This window comes from Macaca thibetana, chromosome 15, assembly GCF_024542745.1.
Source record: "Macaca thibetana thibetana isolate TM-01 chromosome 15, ASM2454274v1, whole genome shotgun sequence".
NCBI lineage: Eukaryota > Metazoa > Chordata > Mammalia > Primates > Cercopithecidae > Macaca > Macaca thibetana.
In genome coordinates this window covers 45888291-45911528 of record NC_065592.1, presented here as the reverse complement: position 1 = coordinate 45911528, position 23238 = coordinate 45888291, and the positions used below count along the sequence as shown (strand labels likewise).

The 23238-nt window shown below is 39.7% G+C and overlaps 1 protein-coding gene across 5 annotated transcripts in view; it reads left to right on the top strand.

Moving 5' to 3' along the window:
- The window catches only part of UNC13B (unc-13 homolog B), a 236333-nt gene that overhangs the window by 146109 nt on the left and 66986 nt on the right, over positions 1-23238 (top strand). The window lies entirely within an intron of this gene.

Below are 23238 nucleotides of genomic sequence, written 5' to 3'. Positions count from 1 at the left end.
GGGAGACATATGGTGCTGGAGAAGCAATCAGTGATTAGTCATCTTCTTACAGTGTGCTTCTGGGAATGCATGACAATTAAGCCAGAGCTTTAAGGGATGGGAAGCGGCCAGTGGCTTTCTTCTGTGCTGATGAATGGAAATTAAATAGACCTAGTGGGCTGAGAGCCTGACCATAAAGTTAGATGCTTATTTTTCAAGTACTGTTCATTGTCTCTTTGAAGCAGTTTGCATTTAGGGCAAAAGAAGATTTCAAGCCCCTTAGGATAGTTGTCTCCCTTACCTAGCCAGTTCATACTGGCTAATCTGTAGGGGCCAAAACAGGGTACAAAAATATCTATGGAATTTGCCAGTTGAAGTACCAAAGCATGAACACACTAAGATCTGAAACAACATAAAAAAATGTAAAAACAAAGATAAATATTTTTCATTTTCAGTGTTACAAGTTTAAAGTGTCTTTATCTGTGTGTCAGGAGGTAGGCAGTCTTTAGGCAGAAGGTGCTTTTTTTTTTTCCATATAAGTTTAGGAGGTACAAGTGCAAGTTTGATACATGGATATATTGCATAGTGGTGAAGTCTGGGCTTTGGGTGTAGCCATCATCCGAATAGTGTACATTATCCCCATTAAGTAATTTCTCTTTCCTTACCTGCTTGCACCCTTCTAAGTCTCCAGTGTCTGTTATTCCACAGTGTCTATAAATCCATGTGTACACATTATTTAGTTCCCACTTATAAGTGAGACCATGCAGTATCCCATGGTGTGTGTGTGTGTGTGTGTGTGTGTGTGTGTGTGTGTGTGTGTGTATATATATATACCACATTTTTAAAAGCCAGACATCTGTTGATGAACACTTAGGTTGATTCTATATCTTTTTCCTTTTTTTTTTTTTTTTTTTTTTTTTTTGAGTTGAGGTCTTGCTCTTCTGCCCAACCTGAGTTCAGTGGCATGATCACTGCAGCTTTGAACTCCTAGGCTCGAGCAATCCTCCTACCTGTGCCTCTTTAGTAGCTGGGTCTACAGGCAAGCACCACCATGCCTGGCTAATTAAAAAAAAAAAAAAAAAAAAATTTTTTTTTTTTTGTAGAGGCAGGGTCTTGCTGTATTGCCCAGGCTGGTCTTGAACTCCTGGCCTCAAGCGATCCTCCCGCTTTGGCCTTCCAAAGTGCTGAGAGTACAGGTGTGAGCCACTATACTCAGCCCATGATATTTTTGCTACTGTGAATAGTGCTACAATAAACATATGGGTGCAGGTATCTTTTTGATATAACGATTTATTGAAGTTACATGTTTAATGACAATTGGCTGTCGGTAGTATAATATCTGGCAGATATTAAAAGTGCAATCATGCTCACATATGTGCACATGTACTTTAAAATTTAATTTATTTTGAAGCAATTTCAAACTTAAGGAAAAGTTGCAAAAACAGTAAAGAACTACTATGTCTCCTCACCCAGATGCTCCAACTATTCACATTTCACATTTACTTCATTTCCTTCCCTCCATTATGATCAATCTTTTTTCTGAATCATTTGAGAGAAAGTTGGAGACATGATATTCTGTCATTTCTAAATCTTCCTTTGTATTTCCCTGTAAACAAGGCTACTGTCCTGTATAACCACAATATAACCTTTCACATCTGCCAAACAACAATAACAACACTATTATCAAGACCCTATGCATATTTTGCCAGCCATCCCGACAATGTCCCTTTTTCCTTTCTAATCCAGAATCCATTCCAGGATGACACGTTGCATTTAGTCATGATATCTCTTTAGCCTCCTTCAGTGTTTCCCATCCTCAGCAGTTTTAAATGGTATAGGCTTTTCATTTTGTAGCATATTCTTCAATTTGGGCCCATTCAGTGTTTCCTCGTGTCCGGACTGAGGCCATCCTTTCATGGCAGGAATTACACAATAAAATGATGCTGTGCTGTTTTCAGAGCATTGCGTCAGAAAGTACCTGATGTCAATGTGTCCTACCATTTATAATGTTAGCCTTGATCACTTGGTTAAGTTTGTATTGGCCAGGTTTCCCCACTGTCAAAGCACCATTTTTCCCTTTGTAATTGTTAAGTGCCTTGTGGTGCAGTACTCTGAGGATACGCTGGTATCTCTTTCCTCATCAAATCTCTACCTGCCAGCTAAGTAGCCGTCTCCTGTCTGAATCTACCACCACTAATGGTGCTTGCCAATTGGTAACTTTGTGTTTCTATTATTCTTTCTATATTAATTAGTTGGCATTCTATTTTTAGGAAGAGATTTCCCTTTTCTCTCATTAATTTATTTATGTCAATATTGCATTATGACTCTTACATTTCTAACTTACTACGTGAGTTATAATCCATTACTGTCATTTATTTTAGTGCTCAAATTGTTCTGGCTTCATATGAGCACTCTTAATTTGACCCTTCAGGGAGAAGATAATGTTTTAGTAATTACTGAAAAGATAGCTGCTTGGAAAAAGTATTTTGAATACAGATATTTGAAAATGCTACTATTTGTGTGTATATATGTGTGTGTGTGTGTGTGTGTGTGTGTTCTTTTATCAGAAACAATGTTACTGATAAAAACTCATAACTGCATTCTCTAAAATCTTGGAGACTATTAACATTAAAAAACTTTCTAATGACAATTTCCAATGAGTTTTGAACTTATTTGTTAAAAATGTGAAAATATTATGACGGGTTTGCCGGGCGCGGTGGCTCACGCCTGTAATCCCAGCACTTTGGGAGGCCGAGGCGGGCGGATCACAAGGTCAGGAGATCGAGACCACGGTGAAACCCCGTCTCTACTAAAAATACAAAAAATTAGCCGGGTGCGGTGGCGGGCGCCTGTAGTCCCAGCTACTCAGGAGGCTGAGGCAGGAGAATGGCGTAAACCCAGGAGGCGGAGCTTGCAGTGAGCCGAGATCGCGCCACTGCACTCCAGCCTGGGCGACAGAGCGAGACTCCGTCTCAAAAAAAAAAAAAAAAAAAAAAAAAAAAAAAAAAGAAAATATTTCTCACGATTTTGCAAGAACAGCTGACTGACATCAGAGAAGAGGAAAAATTACTAAAGTTTAACAAAATCTCTGAATAATTAGTATGTTGGAACCAATTGCTCTTCTTTCATTAGATTTGATATATCATTATCTTTTTCAGCTGTGACAGCTATGAAAACCATGTATTGAAGTAATTGAATGTACAATCAGACCTTAAAGTCATTTTATAACGAAATATTAAAATAAGATTTAGGAAACAATTAGGCATATTATATCACATTGTTTTAAAAAAATGTATCACTGTGAATATTTTTAGTTACAGCAAAAAATGTTTTGTTATTAATAAACATTTAAAAAATTTTAATTTTTTTATGCTTTTCACATTTTAAATTTTATAATGTATATTAATGTAGCTATACATCTATATAATTTTTAAATGAATAAATGTACATATGTTGAGAGGTTCATGCTAAAAAAAATTTTCCATGGGTAGGGCTGCCTAATTGCAAACACTGTCTGTTGATATAGACTGACATGAGGCAAACAAATATTTGTTTATTTATTTATTGAGACAGGGTCTCACTCTGTCACTTAGGCTGGAGTGCAGTGACATGATCATAGCTCACTGCAGCCTCAACTTCCTGGGCTCAAGTGATCCTCCCACCTCAGCTTCCCGAGTAGCTAGGACTACAGGTACACACTACCACACCCAGCTAATTTTTTTTAATGCTTTGTAGAGATGGAATTTCACTGTGTTGCCCAGGCTGGTCTTGAACTTCTGAGCTCGAGCGATTCTCCTGTCTCAGCCTCCTAAAGTGCTATGATTATAGGCATGAGCCACTGCATCTGGCTAAACAAGCTTTTTTTTTTTTTTTTTTTTTTTTTTTTGACGGAACCTCACTCTGTTGCCCAAGCTGGAATGCAGTGGTATGATTGTAGCTCACTGTAATTTCCGCCTCCTGAGTTCAAGCAGTTCTCATGTCTCAGCCTCCCTGGTAGCTAGGACTACAAGCGTGGACCACCATGCCTAGCTAATTTATTTTTTGTATTTTTAGTAGAGATGGGGTTTCACCATGTTGGCCAGGCTGGTCTCAAACTCCTGACCTCAGGTGATCCACCTGGCTCAGCCTCCCAAAATGCTGGGATTACAGGCATGAGCCACCACGCCTGGCCTAAACAAGCATTTAAAATGAACATTTATGGAATGAATGTCGTAATACTTACTGATTTTTTATTTCTAATTTTTTTAAAAAGTAAGGGCCTTGTAATTCTTCCTATAAAGCAAAGCAAAGTAATTAACGTTCTCCATGTAAAAGGAAAGCTCTGAATTAGAAAAATAAGAATATATTGGAGAAGACACAGTTTAAGTTATGGCCTTTTCTTTTTCAGAAGTATCATAATTCAGAGTCTCTCAAAAAGACTAGCTGAAAACAGTTGCCAAAGCTTGGAATCATATAGACAGAGGCATGGTTTACCTAAGAGTAACTAAGAACTTAACTGAATAAGAGAACAATAGTAAAGATATTCTTAACACAGGTAAAGTAACTGGCAACTGATTAGAAATGTCCAAGAGGAGAAACAAGTCAGAGTTTAAAGAGGGTTCTGATAACAGTTTAAGATTGAAGCAGAAATATACCATTTATACTTAAGATGAGATTTAGTAGCATATTGGTTTAAGTTATGGGAGAGAAAGAAGTTAAGCACAACACCAAGGATTTTTTTGCCCCGCCACCACCCCCCTGCCCCAAGTAATTGGAAGTTCCACCTAATCACTCCTTCACCCTCCACTCGAGATAATCTTTTTTGTTAGTTTCCTATTTATCATTCTAGAATATATGTCTGCAGGTACAAGCAAATATGAATATACTAATGCTTCTTTACCCCTTTTTATACAAAAGATGGTATATTATACATACCGAGAATATCTTGATTTTCTATTTGGAGATCCTTCCATACCAGAAAGAAGAAAATTTTTCATTATTTTTTATAACTGCGTAATATTCTGTTGAATGAAGTATTTGTTCTGCAAGTAGTGAGTCCTTTGTTGATGTTCATTTTGTTGTTTCCAGTCATTTGCTGTTAACCATGTTACAAATGAGTAACCTTGTACATATGTCATTTTGCATGTCTGCAAGTATACCAAGGGGATATGCATTTATAATTTTGATAATTATTGCCAAATTGCCCTCCATTTGTCTGTGGCTTAAAATAACAAGGGCTTGTTTCTTGCTCATATTCCATGTCAAGGAGTTTTGCTTTAAAGTTGTCTTCTCTCTGCAGTCCAGGCTGATGGAGCAACCAACACCTGGAACACTGCCAGTCACAATGATAAAAAGAAGGGAAAGATAACAAGTGAAAGAAAATATAGCAAGTTGTACTTTGGCTCTTAAAACTTCTACCCAGAAGTTATTAATATCGCTTTTGCTCACATTTTCCTAGCTAAAGAAAATCATGAAACCAAATTTAACTTTTTAAAAATAATTTCAACTTCTATTAATATTTTAGATACAGAGGGCTGGGTGCAGTGGCTTATGTCTATAATCCCAGCAGGAGTTTGAGACCAGCCTGGCCAACATGGTGACTCCCATCTCCACCAAAAATACAAAAATTAGCTGAGTGTGGTGGTGCATACCTGTAATCCCAGCTACTTGGGAGGCTCAGGCAGGAGAATTGCCTGAACCCAGGAAGTGGAGGTTGCAGTGGGCCAAGATCATGCCACTGCACTCCAACCTGGGTGACAGAGTAAGACCCTATCTCAAAAAAAAAAAAAAAAAAATTAGATACAGGGGATACCTGTGCAGGTTTGTTAACATAGGTATTTTGCATGATGCTGAGATTTGGGGTATAGATCCTGTCACCCACATAGTGAACATGGTACTCAGGTAGTTTTCGATCCCTACCACCTTCCCCCTTCCTCCCTCTAGTAGTCCGCAATGTCTGTTGTTCCCATCTTTATGAGTACCCACTATTTAGATGCCACTCATTTTTTAAAACTTTTTTTTAGTTTTATTTTTTTGAGATGGGGTCTCACTCTGCCACCCAGGCTGGAGTGCACTGGCATGATCACAGCTCACTGCAACCTTGAACTCCTGGGCTCAAGCAACCCTTCACCTCAGCCTCCCAAGTAGCTGGGACCACAGGCATGTGCCACTATGCCCAGCAAATTAAAAAATTTTTGTGTAGAGATAGGGTCTCACTATGTTGCCTAGGCTGGTCTTGAATTCCTGGCCTCAAGCAATCCTCTTCTCTCGGGCTCCCAAAGTGCTGGGATTACAGGCATGATTATAGGCCTGGCCCCTGGCTCCCGTTTATACGTGAGAATATGCGATATTTGGTTTTCTGTTCCTGCGTTAATTTGCTTAAAATTACGGCCTCTAACTGCATCCATGTTGTTGTAAAGGACATTTCACTGTTTTTTATGGCTGCATAGTATTCCATGATGCATATGTACCACATTTTCTTTATCCAGTCCACTGTTGATGGGTACCTAGGTTGATTCGATGTCTCTGCTATTGTGAATAATGCTGTGATGAATATATGAGTGCATGTGTCTCTTTGGTAGAACGATTTGTTTTCTTTTCATTATATACCCAGTAATGGGATTACTGGGTTGAATGCTAGTTCTGTTTTAATTAAAGTGGAGCAGTATGACATACTTTTAAAGAGATAGAGAAGGATATTTGTCAGTGGCTTTAATGCCTACTCCCAAAAGTATATGCTTCCTATAGGGAGTGTAGCAATTTATACTCCTACTAGTGATGTCTTAAGAGTGGTTTTCTCTTTCCTAACCCATCAGTAATGTATCAAACTTTTGGATTTTCACTTATCTGCTAGGCTCTTTTTGCTACCCTGTTTAGGTGAGATGCTTCCAACATATAGAATTACTTATATTTCAGAAATTCTCAGAGACTTTATATTTGCTGTTTCCCATGCTTAGAATGCTCTTTCTCTTAATTAACATAGCTAACTTTTCATTCACATCTTTTAAAACCCAGTCACATGTCAGTTATGGGGTAAAGTTTCTAGAATCTTTGCATATTTTTTTCTACTGCATGATGATGTAATGGAGTTACTTCTTTACTGCTATGTCTTACTTTTCTGTGTACTTCTTGTAAGATCCTTTAATGTCAGGCTGAGCTTTTTAAGGCTGATATTCTAGAGCCCAGTATGGAATCTGGCAAAAGGTGTTTAGCTAACCTTTTGTGGATGCCTAACCAGCCAGAGATGCCCCACATCATTTCCACAGAAGTCTCCATGTGCATCTTTATCTTCTAATTAATACTATTTGTAATTATCCCCAAGGCCCAGCACTTAAAGTCAATAATAGCAGAATATTAACTATTAACATTAGCTAAATTTTCTTATATAAGCTTTATATACATGAACATAAATTACTGAATTTAGATCATAGTGTGTGTGGATTTAAACATTTTTTTCTCACTTTGTTTTTGTGAGCTTTATTCTGGGTTATTAAATATTTTTGAAAACATGATTTAATGACTTTATTAATAGATTAATATTCTGTCGTATAGATATTTTATAATATTCCTCTTGTTTCTTTCTTTTCTTTTCTCTTCTTTTCTTTTGAGACAGAGTCTTGCCCAGGCTGGAGTGCAGTGGTACAATCACAGCTCACTGCAGCCTTGACCTTCCAGGCTCAAGTGATCCTCCCGCCTCAGCCTCCCAAGTAGGGGGGACTATAGGTGTGTGCCACCACGCCTGGCTGATTTATTTATTGTAGAGATGGAGTCTTCCTCTGTTGCCCAGCCTGGTCTTGAACTCCTGGGCTCAAGCAATTTTCCTGTCTCAACCTCCCAAAATGCTGGGATTACAGGCATGAGCCATCATACCTGGCCCCTCTTGTTACTATTATGAATAATGCTGTGATGAGCATCATTGTGCATACATCTGTTTTCATTTCTGATTATTTCTTTAACTTAAAATAGATTAAATTGCTGAGTTGAAGGGTATAATTTTTTTAATTTAAATTTTATTTTTATTTTAAATTTTATTTTTTAAATAGAGATCAGGGCTCGCTACGTTGCCCAGGCTGTTCTTGAACTCTTGGCCTTGGGTGATCATCCTGTGTGGGCCTCCTGCAATGCCATGATTACTGGTATGAGCCATCACACTCGGCCTCAGGGGTGTATATCTATATATATATATATCTATATTAAGACTTCTGACAAACTTCTTGATTTATTTTCAGAAAAGCTTTTCCGGTTTGTACTTTCAGTATTTGAATGTGCTCTACCAACATTAAGTATTCTAATTTTAGAAAATTTTTGCCAATTTGACAGAAGAATGGTATAGCATTGTTTAATTTGCATTTCTTTGATTATTTGTGATTTGAATATTTCTCCTAAGTTTATAGGTCACTTATACTTCTTCAGCTAGTATTACATCAAAGAGACTTTGAGAATCATAGAAACCTAGCTACACTTATGCTATTCCTATAAGATTGTCAGCCACTTGAGGGAAGAGGTTATATAGAGTCATCTCTGTGTCTTCTGGGCTGGCTGAGTACATGAACATAATTGAGTACATGGCCATATGTACTTAATAAGTGTTTGATGACATTGCTATTGCTGATGAGGCAGTAATGTTGGTAGTGTGAGTGGGAGTGGATATGAATCTGTACCTTATTTGGCTTAGCTGCAGAAAAATCTGGGGGAGGAGGTGAGACTTTAGCTCTAGAAATGGAGATTGCGGTGGCAGCAGGTGGGTGGGTGTTCCAGGTGGAAGGGACAGTTCAGGAGAAGGCATGGAGATAGGCCAGGAAGAAAACTTGACAGGAGCTCTTGGGTTGTTGAAGAAAGCTGAGGAAGGAGAGCCTTGGTAAGCAGGGACAGAACTGAGCAAATAGATAGGAGGCCTGGGTTTAAATGGAGCAGTCTCAGGAGAGGTAAGATTACAGCTGCCAGCCTGAGAGGTAGATCAGCATGTTCTTAGGGGCAATCATTAAGACAGAGAACAAACCGAAACTCTTCTGCAAAGTTCCATTCTCACTTGTTACTCCCTCCCAAGAAAAGTGACTTCCTTCTTGTTCTATGATTGAAGCCTCAAAAATGGGTCCCTTGGGGAAAAATAATGAGGCTGAAGGAGAAGGCTTTTGAGAACCGCACCATTTAGACTTAATTGCACCAGGGAAATACTCTTTCCATAATCTTAAACTCTGGAATTTTTTCTGATCACGTCTGCCTATCTTCTCAACTCTTTGCCCTCATGGAGACTACCAATTTCCAATCCCTCCTTTCCCTTACAACTTTGCATCCCTTGCCCTAGCCATTGCCATTCTGACATTTTTTTTAAAATGGAAGAATGTTTTGAATAAGTAATAAATGTAAAATATAAAATTGAAAAGTATATTACATATAGATATGTATTTATAAATATATAATGCACAGTTTCCCTACTTCAGATTCCCAGGCCCCCCCATCTCCTTTTCCCCGTCTTATTGTTATTTGTGTCTCATGAATCAGTCCAGAGTTAATCCATCCATTTATGAGCATGTGTGTGCCCCCAAACTTGTATGTGTATTTTGCACACATTGTCCTACACCTTGCTTTTTTCATTTATTGCTCTATCTTGGAGATTTTTTTCCTTATTAGTATAAATAGAGTTCATGCTCTATTAACAGCTGCATGGTTTTTCTGTTAGTATAAATAGAGCTACTGCTTTGTAAATAGCTGTATGGTATTTCTTTCTGTAGATGTGTTATAATTTATATACTCTGTCCCCTACTGATGGATCTTTAGGTTGTTTGTAATGTAGTTGCAATACAAATCCTGTACATGAGCCTGAATACTTCAAGACTTATCTTAGCCACAGCTTTTGAGACCCCTCTTCAAACTTCATGGTAAGCCCTACCCAAGAACAGGCCTTACTATTGCTTCACAAACCAGAGTGACCTTCCCTGGCCCTAGCTGCTCCTCTGAATGCTGCGAGACAACCCTTGTTCTCAATAGACCGTTTTTGCCCTCTGGGAAACTGCAGTGTCCTTACCTGATATCTGAGACCAGAGCCACCATATTCTCTACCTTGTGACCTTGACTGGACCTGGCTGTTCCCTGAAGCCCTCTTTGATAGAGACTATGCCTTTTATATGCCCTGTGCATTACTGGGTTAGAAGTGAGGTTTGGTGTTCTCTGGCTCCCTCTGCCACTTCCAAGCCATTACTAGATCCTTGCCTAACCTGTTTCTACAGCCACCTTCGTTGTTGCAATTAGATTGCAACTTTCCCATAATTCCCCATTTATTCATTTCCCATAATTCCCCATTTGTTCCCCATTTAGTACCTGCATCACAGTTTTCCTTTTTAATCTCAACTCTTGCAATAATAATAATAATAATAATAATAATAATAATAATAATATCATTATAGTAACCACATTTATTGAATACCATTATGTCTAGGCACTATATCTTTACATGCATTACCTAATGAATTCGGTAAAAATAATTCTGTGAATTAGGCTTATGTTATTAGGCCCACTTTATAGATTAAGAAACTGAGTGTTTAGGAAGATAGAAACTTGTTCAGGATCACCCAGCTAGTAAAATTCAAATCTAGATCTATTTAACTTCAGAGCTTGTCTTTTTAACAGTAATCTTAGAACCCTACTTTCCAAAGCATATTCCACAGGACTCCAATTTCTAGAGTCATTAATAGGTATCATATTATACAGGGTTCTATGTCAAAGAAATTTGGGAAACACAGAATCCAACAGAGCACAAAGCCAATGGATTGCCTTATATCTTAGGACTTTTCAGAAACTTGAATATACTTAGGCTTATTGTGATTATTTAAGAAGGGAATATAATATGCACAGCTTTATTGCAGACTTATTTGACCATGAAACACTCTTCTAGAGACACATTATGTGGGACTAGTTTTCCAAGGAATATATTTGCGAAAAGTCTGTGTCAGAGATTCCATTGTCATTTCGTTAAAACTGTATTTGTGAAGGTCATCAGTGAGCTCTTAACTGATAACTTAGTGGTTGCTTTTCAGTCTTTATCTTATTGAACCTCTCTGCAGTATTTGACACTTCTGAACAGTCCCTCCTGTTTTAACATCTAAGAAACCATCTCCAACTCTCCTCTTTGATCTGTCTTCAGTCTCTTTTCTGATTTCTCTGTTTGCTCATTTCTTAAATGTTGTTCTTTCCAGAGTTCTTTCCTCAATGCTCTTTTCATATAAATCTATACATTTTTCTTTTGAAATATCATTTATTATGTCACCTATCACCTATATGTGGGTTGCTCTCTTATCTAGCCCAGACCCTAAACCCATATTTCTAACTACTTCTTGGATACTCACTTGTCCCATCAGCATCTCAAATTCAGCTTGTCCCAATCAAAAGACATCATCTCTCTAAAACCTGTTTTATGTTCTGCATTTTGTTTCCGTGCTTCCCAAATCAACCCTGAACCCACTAGAAGTGATTGGGCTCCTGAGAGATAAGAGAAAGCAAAGACATTCTTTCTAAGATGTAGAAGAATGAGGAACTGGAGTTTCACTTATCCTCAGAGGGAGAGAAGGATGAGGTAACTATCTTATGTACATAAAAAGTACTCCATAAATATCTGTTGGCAGGATGAATGAACAGGATGTAGAGTAAGGAAGCTTGTTCTTTTGCATTCTGGGCAGTGGAGTTGTGAAGAGGAATGAGGTGGGTTTTCTTGCCTAAAAATCTCTAGAAAAGGAGAGGTTCATACCCATACTTGCCTATTCTCCTTTTGGTTGAGAAAAAAAATTTTTTATTTCCAAATTTTATCTTTTACCTGCTACCCATGGCTCTTCCCTCGGCTCACACAGCTTGCCTCCACTTCCTTTTACTATTCTAAGTGACATAGAGACAAGGATACACTGCCGTTGTACTCTTGCAGCCTTCTCATTCAGTCCTACTTTCATACCATTTCCCCTCAGTGGCTTGACAACAGATTCTTGTTCCTTTGTTTTTAGTAACAAATATTTTAAAATTCAGATATAATTAACATAACATAAAACCATTTTAAAGTATACAATTAAGCACAACCCTCACCACTACCTAATTCCAGAACATTTTCATCACCTCAAAAAGAAATCCCGTACCCATTAGGGATTACTCCCTATTCCCTTTTCCACCAGCCTGTAGCACCACGAAGTTACTTTCTGTCTCTGTAGATTGTCTGGACATTTCATATCAATGGATTCTTATCATATGTGGCCTACTGTGTCTGGATTCTTTTATGTAGCTTAATGTTAAGGTTCATCCATGTTGTAGCATGGATTGGTACTTTTGGCTATTATGAATAATGCAGCTGTGAACATTCATGTACAAGTTCTTGTGTGAACATAAGTTTTCAGGTTTTTTGGGTATACACTTAGGAATGGAACTGCTGGGTCACATGATAACATTGTTTAACATTTTGAGAAACTGCCAGACTGTTTTTTGAAGTGATTGTGCTATTTTACCTTCCCATCAGCAATGTATGAGGGTTTCATTTTCTCCCCATCTTTGCCAGCACTTATTGTTTGTCTTTTTTTATTATAGCCATCCTAGTGGGTGTGAAGTGCTAACTTGTGATTTTGATTTGCATTTCCTTAGTAACTAATGATGTTGAGTATCTTTTCATGTGCTTATTGGCCATTTTTATATCTTCTTTGGAGTTTAGCAGTCTCCTCTTAAACATAGAGGATACTTCCCAGACCCCAAATGGGTACCTGAAACTGTGGATAGTACCAAACTTCACATATACTATGTTTTTTCCTATACATATGTATGATAAGGTTTAATTTATTAATTTTAGAGACAGTCTCACTCTGTCCTCCAGGGTGGAGTGCAGTGGTGCACTGCAGCCTCGAATCCTGGGCTCAAGCAATCCTTCCACCTCAGCCTCAGTCCAGAGTAGCTTGCACTATAGGCATGCACCACTACACCTGCCTAAGTTTTTATTTTTTAGTTTTTTGTAGAGACAAGAGCTGTGTTGCCCAGGCTGGTCTTCAACTCCTGGGCTCAAGTGATCCTTATGCCTTGGTCTCCCAAAGCACTGGGATAACAGGTGTGAACCACTGTGCCCAGCCAATGTTTAATTTATATATTAGGCACAATAAGAGATTAACAACAATAACTAATAATAAAATAAAACAGTTATAACCATATACTGTAATTAAAGGTATGTGGATATACCTTTAATTATATAATTATATTTAATTATATATAATTAAATAATATATCTCTCAATGTATTGTACAGCAGGTAATTTTGCAGGTAAGCAAAACAGTGGCTAAGTAGGGACTACCATAATGTCTATTCAAATCCTCTGCTCATTTTTAAATTGGGTTATTTGACTTTAGTTGTTGAGTTGTAAGAATTCTTTACATATTTTGGATAGAAGTCCCTTATCAAACTTATGATTTGCAAATATTTTCTCCTACTCCTGTTCCTTTTTAATTTTTTCAAACCTCTTTTGAATTTGCCATGTTTTGCCTTAATGATGCCTTAACGTGCAACCTTTCTTCTCTTTCTCTTGCCTGTCTCTGGGTAAATTGGCCACAGCAGCCAGGCCTCTGAAGCAATAAAGAAGAGCTGTTTTTTTTTAGGGTGTGAAGTAGCTTGCCTAGTTGGTCAGTGTATTATTAGGGTTCTCCAGTGGGAGAGAACCAATAGGATATATGTATATATGAAAGAGAGTTTATTAAAGAGAATTGGCTTATGTGATTACACGGTGAAGTCCCATGATAGGCTGTCTGCAAGCTGGAGAAAGAGAGGAACAAGTAGAGGCTCAGTCTAAGTCTGAAAGCCTCAAAACCAGGAAAGCTGACAGTGCAGCCTTTAGTCTGCAGCTGAAGACCTGAGGGACCCCAGGAAGCCTCTGGTGCAAGTCCCAGAGTCCAAAGGCCAAAGAACCTGTTCAAGGGCAGGAGAGGAAGCAAATGTCCACATGGGAAGAAAAAAGAGAGCCAGAAACCTCAGCAAGCAAATTTATTCCACCTTCTTCCACCTGTTTTGTTATAGCTGCACTGGCAACTGATTGGATTGTGCCCACCCACATTGAGGGTGGGTCTTCCTCTCCCAGTCCACCAACTCAGATTTCAGTCTTCTGTGGCAATGCCCTCACAACACCAGAAACAGTACTTCCCCAGCCATCTAGGCATCCCTCCAGTCAGGTTGACACCTAATATTAACCATTACAGTCAATGAAAGCATGTTATGGAGCATCACAGCCATGAAAGCATGTTCTGGAGCTGCCAGCTCATGTAGCATCCTGATGGTCTCAGTCCCTCCTTTCCTGCTTCTCTAATATACACATCTAGCTCCGTCCTTGGAATTCAACCATTTAGGTAAAGACTAAAGTTGTCAGTAGAAAAGAATTCAAAAGATGAAGCTAAGTAGATGACAACAGTGATTTCTTTAGGAATAAAGCTTTAAATTTTCTTTTCTTTTACTTTTTTTTTTTTTTTTTTTTTTTAAAGACCGAGTCTCACTCTGTTGCCCAGGCTGGAGTGCAGTGACCTGATCTCCACTTACTGCAAGCTCCGCCTCCTGGGTTCACGCCATTCTCCTGCCTCAGCCTCCCAAGTAGTTGGGACTACAGGCGCCCGCCACGACGCCCAGCTAAATTTCTTTTGTATTTTTAGTAGAGACGGGGTTTCACCATGTTAGCCAAGATGGTCTCGATCTCCTGACCTCGTGAGCCACCATGCCCGGCCCCGAATTGTCCCTTTTCTTCCCCTGCCTTTTAAATATCAGATACCACTGAGTTCCTGATTTCACCTTTTCCTCCCCTTGTGGGCTGAGTTTGTCCCCACTCCCACCTCAAAATTCATAATGTTGAAGTCTTAACCCCAGGTATCTTAGAATGTGACATTATTTGGAGATAGGGCCGTTAAGTGGGTAATTAATATAAACTGAGGTCATATGGGTGGGCTTTACTCCATTATGACTAATGTCCTTGGAAGAAGCAGAAATGAGGACACAGACACAGAGAGGAAAGACCGTTTGAAGAGAGAGAAGTTGGCCATTGACAAGCCAAGGAAAGAGGCCTTGGGAGAAATCAACCTTCTTGGCATCTTAATCTTGGATTTCTAACATCCAGCATTGTGAGGTTTTTTTTTTTTTTTTTTTTTTTTTTTTTTGAGATAGGGTCTCACTCTGTTGCCCAGGCTGGAGTGCAGTGGCGTGATCTTGGCTCACTGCAACCTCCACCTCCTAGGCTCAAGTGATCCTCCCATCCCAGCCTCCCAAGTAGCTGGGACCACAGGTACATGCCACTATGCCCAGCTAATTTTTTAGATTTTTTCGTAGAGATGAGATTTCGCTATGTTGCCCAGACTGGTCTCGAACTCCCAAGCTCAAGCGATCCGCCCACCTTGGCCTCCCAAAGTGCTGGGATTACACCATGCCTGGTCCAAAATAAATTTTTGTTGGTTAAGCCACCCAGACTGTGCTACTTTGTTTTGGCAGCCCTAGAAAACTAATATACCTCCCATGACAGAAGAGAGAAGAAGGTGGCACAAGCCTCAGTATTTCTCGCCTGTAAATCTTTGTTTCCTGAGGTCCACTTGGTGGGAAATGGGGTTTCCAGACTGGTAGACACAGAGCCCAAGAGCCCATTCACAATATTGTATCTTTTGTATCCGTTTACTGTTAAATTGTTACTAACAAAATTTAGGGATGGATAGAAGTGCAAAGAACTGGGTTTTTGTATTAGCTCACCCTTAAAATCTGAAAGAACTAACATTCATATTTATTGTTCTTCTCAATTATAAAATTAGGGGACAGTGACTTGTTCTCTCTCACAGGGTTCTGGTGAGATTATAGAAAAATGCATTTTTGAGTACAAAGCTCTACAAGCATTTGCTTAAGAGTCTCTAGCCAAGCTTCTAGTACCTTCCAGAACTGTTGGCTTTCAGGGATCTGTCATGACCTTTGTAGCCTAGACCTGAGACAACTGAATGACCTGTCAAAGGTCATTGCTGACCATGGCTGGAACCTTTGCTGCTAAGTAAGGATCCATTGACACTGCTGCTTTTTTGGCTAATGTGGCAAGCAGCCAATACCATAGGATTTCAGGCTTTTATAGAGATCTAGGCCACCAGGTCTCCCCTGTGGTAACAGGATTCCTAGGGTAACTTATCTATGGATGACTCCAACTAGGCTATCTGGTATGTTGATGCTTCTCTGGGACCACCAAAGAAGAGGGAGAAGTCAATGGAAGCCAAAAGCTGACCTGTGCAATGTGGGAACATTTTCAAAGAGCAGCTTTCATGTACTTGTCAGGAGCAATACTGATTTTTTTGTTTGTTTATTTGTTTTACCTCTGAAATATTCTGGACACATTTATGGTCTGGATCTGGACGTTCATCAGTGGTCGATCTTCTATAAACCTTCTGGTTCTGGGCTGTTACTAAGCCTGGTGAATTACAGGATATCACACCTGGACTTGGATTTGGGGCAGTGGATTGTTTGGAGGGGTGAATTTGGCTCTGGTTTCCAAGGAGCACACAGAACATTTCGAAGGGATGCCGTAGTATCATCAACCTGTCCAGAGTTAGTGAAGGGTATCAGATACTGGCTGCAGGCCTTAGCTCCAGCTGTTAGGTGTAGTATCTATAAAGGGAGGTACATAGTTAAATCTTATGGAATAAGTCAGATTCTTATACAAAATTACTCGCTTCCAAGTAATAAGCAAAGCACCCTTTCTCACTCTCTACCACCACCTTCTCTGATTCCTGCTGCTTTTTTTGACCATCCAACCAATGAGAATATTCATTGATGGCTGTTCCTCTGTTCCTCTGTGAGAAAAAATCCTTTTGCCAAAGTTACCCAAAAGGATGCAACTTAAGTAATTATTCAGGGTTTTTTTTTGTTGTTTTTTGTTTGTTTGTTTGTTTGTTTTTTGAGACAAGGTCCCTCTCCGTCACCCAGGCTGCAGTGTAGTGCCGTGATCTCGGCTCACTGCAACTTCTGCCTCCCAGATTCAAGTGATTCTTGTGCCTTAGCCTCCCATGTAGCTGGGATTATAGGTGTGCATCACCACTCCTGGCTAAATTTGTATTTTTAGTAGAGATGTGGTTTCGCCATCTTGGCTAAGCTGGTCTTGAACTCCTGGCCTCAAGTGATCTGCCCGCCTTGGCCTCCTAAAGTGCTGGTATTACAGGCATGTGCCACTGTGCCCAGCAATTTTTCAGTTATAAATCAAGCCCCTAATAAGTGGATACTTTTGGGTACTGTTGGGGCTATTTGTAAGACATTTTCCTATTCTCCAAGAGCTTATAGGCCAGAAGGGAGGTAGAAATAATTAACAGTTAAGTATTTAAATACTTTTTTTATCTCAGTCACTTTTTCCTCATCCTTATTTCTGTGAAGCTTTCCATAATGTTTTTAAAACTCCCTTTTTTGGTTTCCTATTTTCTTTTCTTCTGTTATTCTTAGTTTCTCCCAATTCTCTTCCTTCCTTAGCTCCTGCTTCATTTCTTGCTACAGTCTTCCCTCAAGCTTCTCTTTCAGTCTCAAAGCTGCATCTCTTCAGCCTCTAATCAATAATCTTTAATTAAGCAACTACTATATGGAAGGTAGTGTGCTTGGTCCTACCTACTGTGCTAGGTAGCCAGTAGGCTTCCAACTATGTTTGTTTGTTTATTTATTTGTTTATTTATTTTTAGATGGAGTCTTGCTCTTGCCCAGGCTGGAGTGCAATGGTGCGATCTCAGCTCACCTCAACCTCCACTTACCAGGATCAAGCAATTCTCCTGCTTTAGCCTCCCAAGTGGCTGGGATTACATGCGTTAGTCACCACGCTTGGCTAATTTGTTTTGTATTTTTAGTAGAGATGGGGTTACACCATGTTGGCCAGGCTGGTCTCCAACGCCTGACCTCAAGTAATCCACCTGCCTCAGCCTCCCAAAGTGCTGGGATTACAGGCTTGAGCCACTACACCCAGCCTCCCAACTAGCCTTTGTAAGCAAATGCTCCCAAATCTAAGCCTTCCCTTTTTCCTTAGGCTCTATTCTTCCTGTCTAGTTATCTACTAGTTATTTTCACTGTAATTTCCCAATGTTTAAAACTTCCCTCTTGAGCCTATTCCTCTTCCTTTGTTCTCTATTTATATTAAAGTCACCATCATTCTACTAGTCACCCACTCAAAATCATGGTGTCACTTTTTTTTTTTTTTTTTTTTTTTTTTGAGACGGAGTCTCGCTGTGTCACCCAGGCTGGAGTGCAGTAGCCGGATCTCGGCTCACTGCAAGCTCCGCCTCCCGGGTTTACGCCATTCTCCTGCCTCAGCCTCCGAGTAGCTGGGACTACAGGCGCCCGCCACCACGCCCGGCTAGTTTTTTGTATTTTTAGTAGAGGCGGGGTTTCACCATGTTAGCCAGGATGGTCTCGATCTCCTGACTTCGTGATCCACCCGCCTCGGCCTCCCAAAGTACTGGGATTACAGGCTTGAGCCACCGCGCCCGGCCTCATGGTGTCACTTTTTATTCTTCATTGTCTCTTGCCTCCCACTTAGATCATTTGCCAGATCTTGCTCTTTTTTTCTTTGTGGTTTCTTTGATCAGTCTCTGTCTCTTCTCTGTTTCCCTTTGTGTTCAGGTTCTCTTTATTGCTTAGACTATAGTATTAGTCTTCTGATGGTTTCCTTGCTTTTATTTTTCTTAGAAGCCATTGTATATATTACTGCCAGATTTATCTTTCTGAAATAGAGCGTGAGTCATGGCTACCTTTTATACTAAGGGCTCAACTTGGATGTCACATTCTCTGAAGCCTTTCCCAACGTGCCCAGGCCAAGTTAGATTCTCATTTTTTATCTTTCTATAGCATTTCATATGTAATCAGCTTTGATGTTAATCACATTGTCCTGGAATTATGTGAGCATTTGCCCTCAAGATTATATATTTCTTAAAATAATATACTTTGTATGATTCTTTTTGTATTAAGTTCAGAAACAGGCAAAAGTAACCTGTGGTGTCAGACATCAGGATAGTGATTACCTTTGGGAGTGGAATTTGTAGTGATTAGATATGAGCACAGGGGGCTTCTGGAGTTCTGTTTACATTGTTTTCTTGATCTAGATCCTGTTTACATGGATGTAAAAGTACACTTTTGACTTGTTTATGTTATAATTATATTATAATTCAATAAAAAGTTTAAATAAAAGCTAAGTGAAAAATAGCATTAAAATACAGAATAGAGAAAATGTCTAACTCTATATCCCTGATGCCTGGCACCCACTAAACTCTTTGTAGATGAGTCAGTGAGTGAGTGAATAAAGAAGTGAATGAAAGTTTATCTTCAAAAAAATTAATTTTTCTTTGCATTGGTAATTAAATTATAGTCTCAACAGAGCCTGAGTTTGAAATTTGGCTCCACCACTTCTGGCCTATGTAACCTTAGGCTTAGGCAAGTAACCCAGCCCTTTGGAAACATAATTTTTCCATCTCTGAATATCATAGCTGCCTCAGTGGATGGATAATAATATCATACATGTAGAGCAGGGCCTGGTGTGTTGCTGGCATTCAATAAATGTTAATATCCTTTTCTTTCCACACCTTCCTCCTTCTCCCTTTCATCTCATAACCCATGCTTTATCCTCTGCCTTAAATTTCCTTTCCTCTTAGTTTCTACATATCCAAATATTATCCATTCTTTGGATCAAGCTCAGATACCATGCTCTTCACAGAGCCTTCTCTGATTCACATCCAAGCCAGCATTTCTAATGCTGGAAATATTTTCCTCTCTCAAATTCTTGTGCATTTTATCTGTGTCCCTTATGATACATATTAGTCACTCTAACCTTGCTGAAGGCTGCCCTCACATTTCAGGCCCAAAGAAGAATAAGCACTCTAATTGGGCTAATATGCTGGAGGCAGGAGCTCTGTCATTTGGAACAAACTTGGGAATGAAAAGGTAGGTTGAGAAAACTGCTTTGGACTTTTGATATTCATTTTTTTGTTTTGTTTTGTTTTTTGAGATGGAGTCTTGCTCTTGTTGCCCAGGCTGGAGTGCAGTGGCGTGATCTTGGCTCACTGCAGCCTCTTCCTCCTAGGTTCAAGTGATTCTCCTGCCTCAGCCTCACAAGTAGCTGGGATTACAGGTGCCTGCCACCACAACTGGCTAACTTTTATATTTTTAGTAGAGACACGGTTTTACCATGTTGGCCAGGCTGGTCTTGAACTCCTGACCTCAGGTGATCTGCCCTCTCTGGCCTCCCAGAGTTCTGGGATTACAGGCATGAGCCACTGCACTTAGGCCTGATATTCGTTTTTCTACCTCCCCTTACACTGGGAGAAATTCAGATGTCTATTAAAAAATATGGGCCCAGGGGCGAGAGTTTAAGTTGCAGACTGTTTGACCTGCCTTTTGAATTGGTTAAAACCTCTTCTGTTAAAGTTGGTCCAGCTTGGCTTATCAAGGTAAAAGGCCATGCAGATGTTTGAGTCTAAAGTCTTAGGAATTAAGAGTAGACATTCACCTGGAGTATCTTCTCTGCCTAATATCCCTAGTGCACGTAGGTAGAAAAACAGTTCAGGGAAGACCCTGTTCCTGGCCGCTTATTTTCTTATTATTTCGGCTTTCTACATGTGTTTTCCTTGCATACATACAGGCTTTAAATCCTTTGCTAGATAGTACTTGAGGTCAAGAACTGATCACCAATTCTTAGCATCAATTCCTCCTGATACTTATTAAAAACTCAGCAAAGATTTATGGAATGAACACTTAAAAATATTAAGTGGCCAGACGCGTCCGCTCACGCCTGTAATCCCAGCACTTTGGGAGGCCGAGATAAGTGGATTACCTGAGGTCAGAAGTTCCAGACCAGCCTGGCCAACCGAAATCCTCGTCTCTACTAAAAGTACAAAAATTATCCGGGCATGGTGGCGGGCGCCTGTAATCCCAGCTACTTAGGAGGCTGAGAGGAGAATCGCTTGAACCCAGGAGGTGGAGGTTGCAGTGAGCCAAGATTACACCACTGCATTCCAGCCTGGGTGACAAGAGTGAGACTCCGTCTCAAAAAAAAAAAAGAAAAGAATTAAGTGGTGTTACAAGGCCCTAAATAATTGGTTGCAAAAGAAATGATTAACTCTTAACTAAAAATAGTTGCCACAGGACTTTAAGGAACAAGCCCTTTGGATTAGGCTGATCAGAGACGTCTTCTCAGAGGAATTCCAAGAGGATACTAAGTTAGCAGTTAAGTATCAGGAAATGGCCAAGAAATAAAATAACATGAGCTTCTAAAGATGGAAATCAAGGGATAACTTGCTTCCTGTGTTTGCAAGCGTATGTCATGGGGAGATCCATGGCCTCTTGCAAGTGGCATGTTGTGTTCTTCCTGTGGACAATGCAGCTGCCACTATGCCCTGAAGTGCAGTCATATTGTAAGACTTCAGTAAAACTTCCTGAAGCCAAAGGGAAGAGGTAAGTTGTAGCCCATTCCTTAAACTTCTTCTTCTCTTTGCTGGTTGTCACCTTCAAGCATGCTAAGGAAATGTGTTATTCAGTCCTCACCTGAGAACACTCAGACTTAAACAGCCAAAGAAGACAAGTTAGGAAGATCATTTTAGGTGAAAATCAACCTCCTGGAGCATTTGTTAATGACAGATGAGATAAAACAGTTGACTGATTTCTCTCTAAAATATTTTTCTTCTTGGCTCTTTTTTTTTTTTTTTTTTTTAAGAGACAGGGTCTCACTCTGTCACTCAAGCTGGAGTGCAGTGGCACAATCATGGCTTATTGTAACCTCAAACTCCTGGGCTCAGACAGACCTCCTGCCTCAGCCTCCAAGTAGCTGGGATTAGAATAGCTAGGACTACAAGGACGTGCCAGCAGGCCTGGCTAATTTTAAAATTTTTTTTGTAGAGATGGGGTCCTCCCCATGTTGCCCAGGCTGGTCTTGTATTCCTGGCCTCAAACAGTCCTTCCGCTTCAGCCTCCATAAGTGATGGGATTACAGGCCTGAGTCACTGTGCCTGGCCCCACCTTTGGTTTCTTCATAGCATTTCTCTTTCTCTGCTTGCCCCTTAAAAACTTGATCATTCCCAGGCTTTGTTTTCTACCTCATTTTCTTCTCTAGTTAGTCTTATCCATGTCTTAACCTGTAACTGATAAATCCCAAATTACTGTCTCTACCTCAGTCCTCTTTCATGAGCTCCAGACTTTTTTATCCAGCTGCCTGTGGATATTGTCACCTGAATGTTCATAGGCACTTCATACATTGTGTTCAAACTGTACTCATTATCTTTTTTTTTCTTTACTTCCTCTTCTATATATCCTTTCTTACTAACCCATCAAACATAAAATCTAACACTCCTCTCCCTCAGAATATATAACATGGGTATAACAATGCCTCATAATATAACATTTCCCCTGTTAGATTATGAACTTCTTAAGGGCAAGGATTGTATCTTTTCATTATGCCTGTTAACAAGATGTTGTTACTTAATAGGTGTTCATTTATTTTTTGTTTTTTATTTATTTTATTTTTTTGAGAAAGGGTCTCGCTCTTGTCACCCAGGTTGGAGTTCAGTGGTGTGATCATGGCTTACTGCCACCTTGACGCCCTGGGCTTAGGTTATCCTCCCACCTCAGTCTCCCAAGTATGGGACTACAGGTGTACTAGGTGTTTATTTATTAACTTTGTAAGATATTTTTATGTGGAATTGTAGTAGTAATTCTGAAAGGCACTATATTAGCTTGCTAGGGCTACCATAACAATGTACCACAGACTGGGTTGTTTAAATGAGAAATTTCTGTCTCATAGTTTTGGAAGCTAGAAGTCCAAAATTAAGGTGTTGGTGGGGTTGGTTCCTGTGGAGGGCTGTAAGGGAAGGATCTTTATAGTCCTTATTGACTTGTAGATGACCATCTTCTCCCTATTTCTTTTCACATATTCTTCCCTCTGTGTATCCCTATGTTTAAATTTCCCCTTTTTATATCGTATTGGATTAGGGCCCACACTAATGACTTCGTTTTAATGTGATTGCCTCTTTAAAGGCCCCATCTCCAAATAAGGCCACATTCTGAGGTGCTGGGGGTTAGGACTTCAACCTCTGAAATTTGGGAGAACAAAATTTATCTTTGTTCATTTGGGCTGCTTTAACAAAATACTTATAAACCGGGTAATTTATAAACAACACCAATTCATTTCTCACATTTCTGGAGGCTGGGAAATTCAAGATCAAAGCACTGGCAGATTCAGTGTCTAGTGAGGGCCTATGTTCTGGTTCATAGGCAGCACCTTCTCACTGCATCTTCATGGTGGAAGGGGCAAAA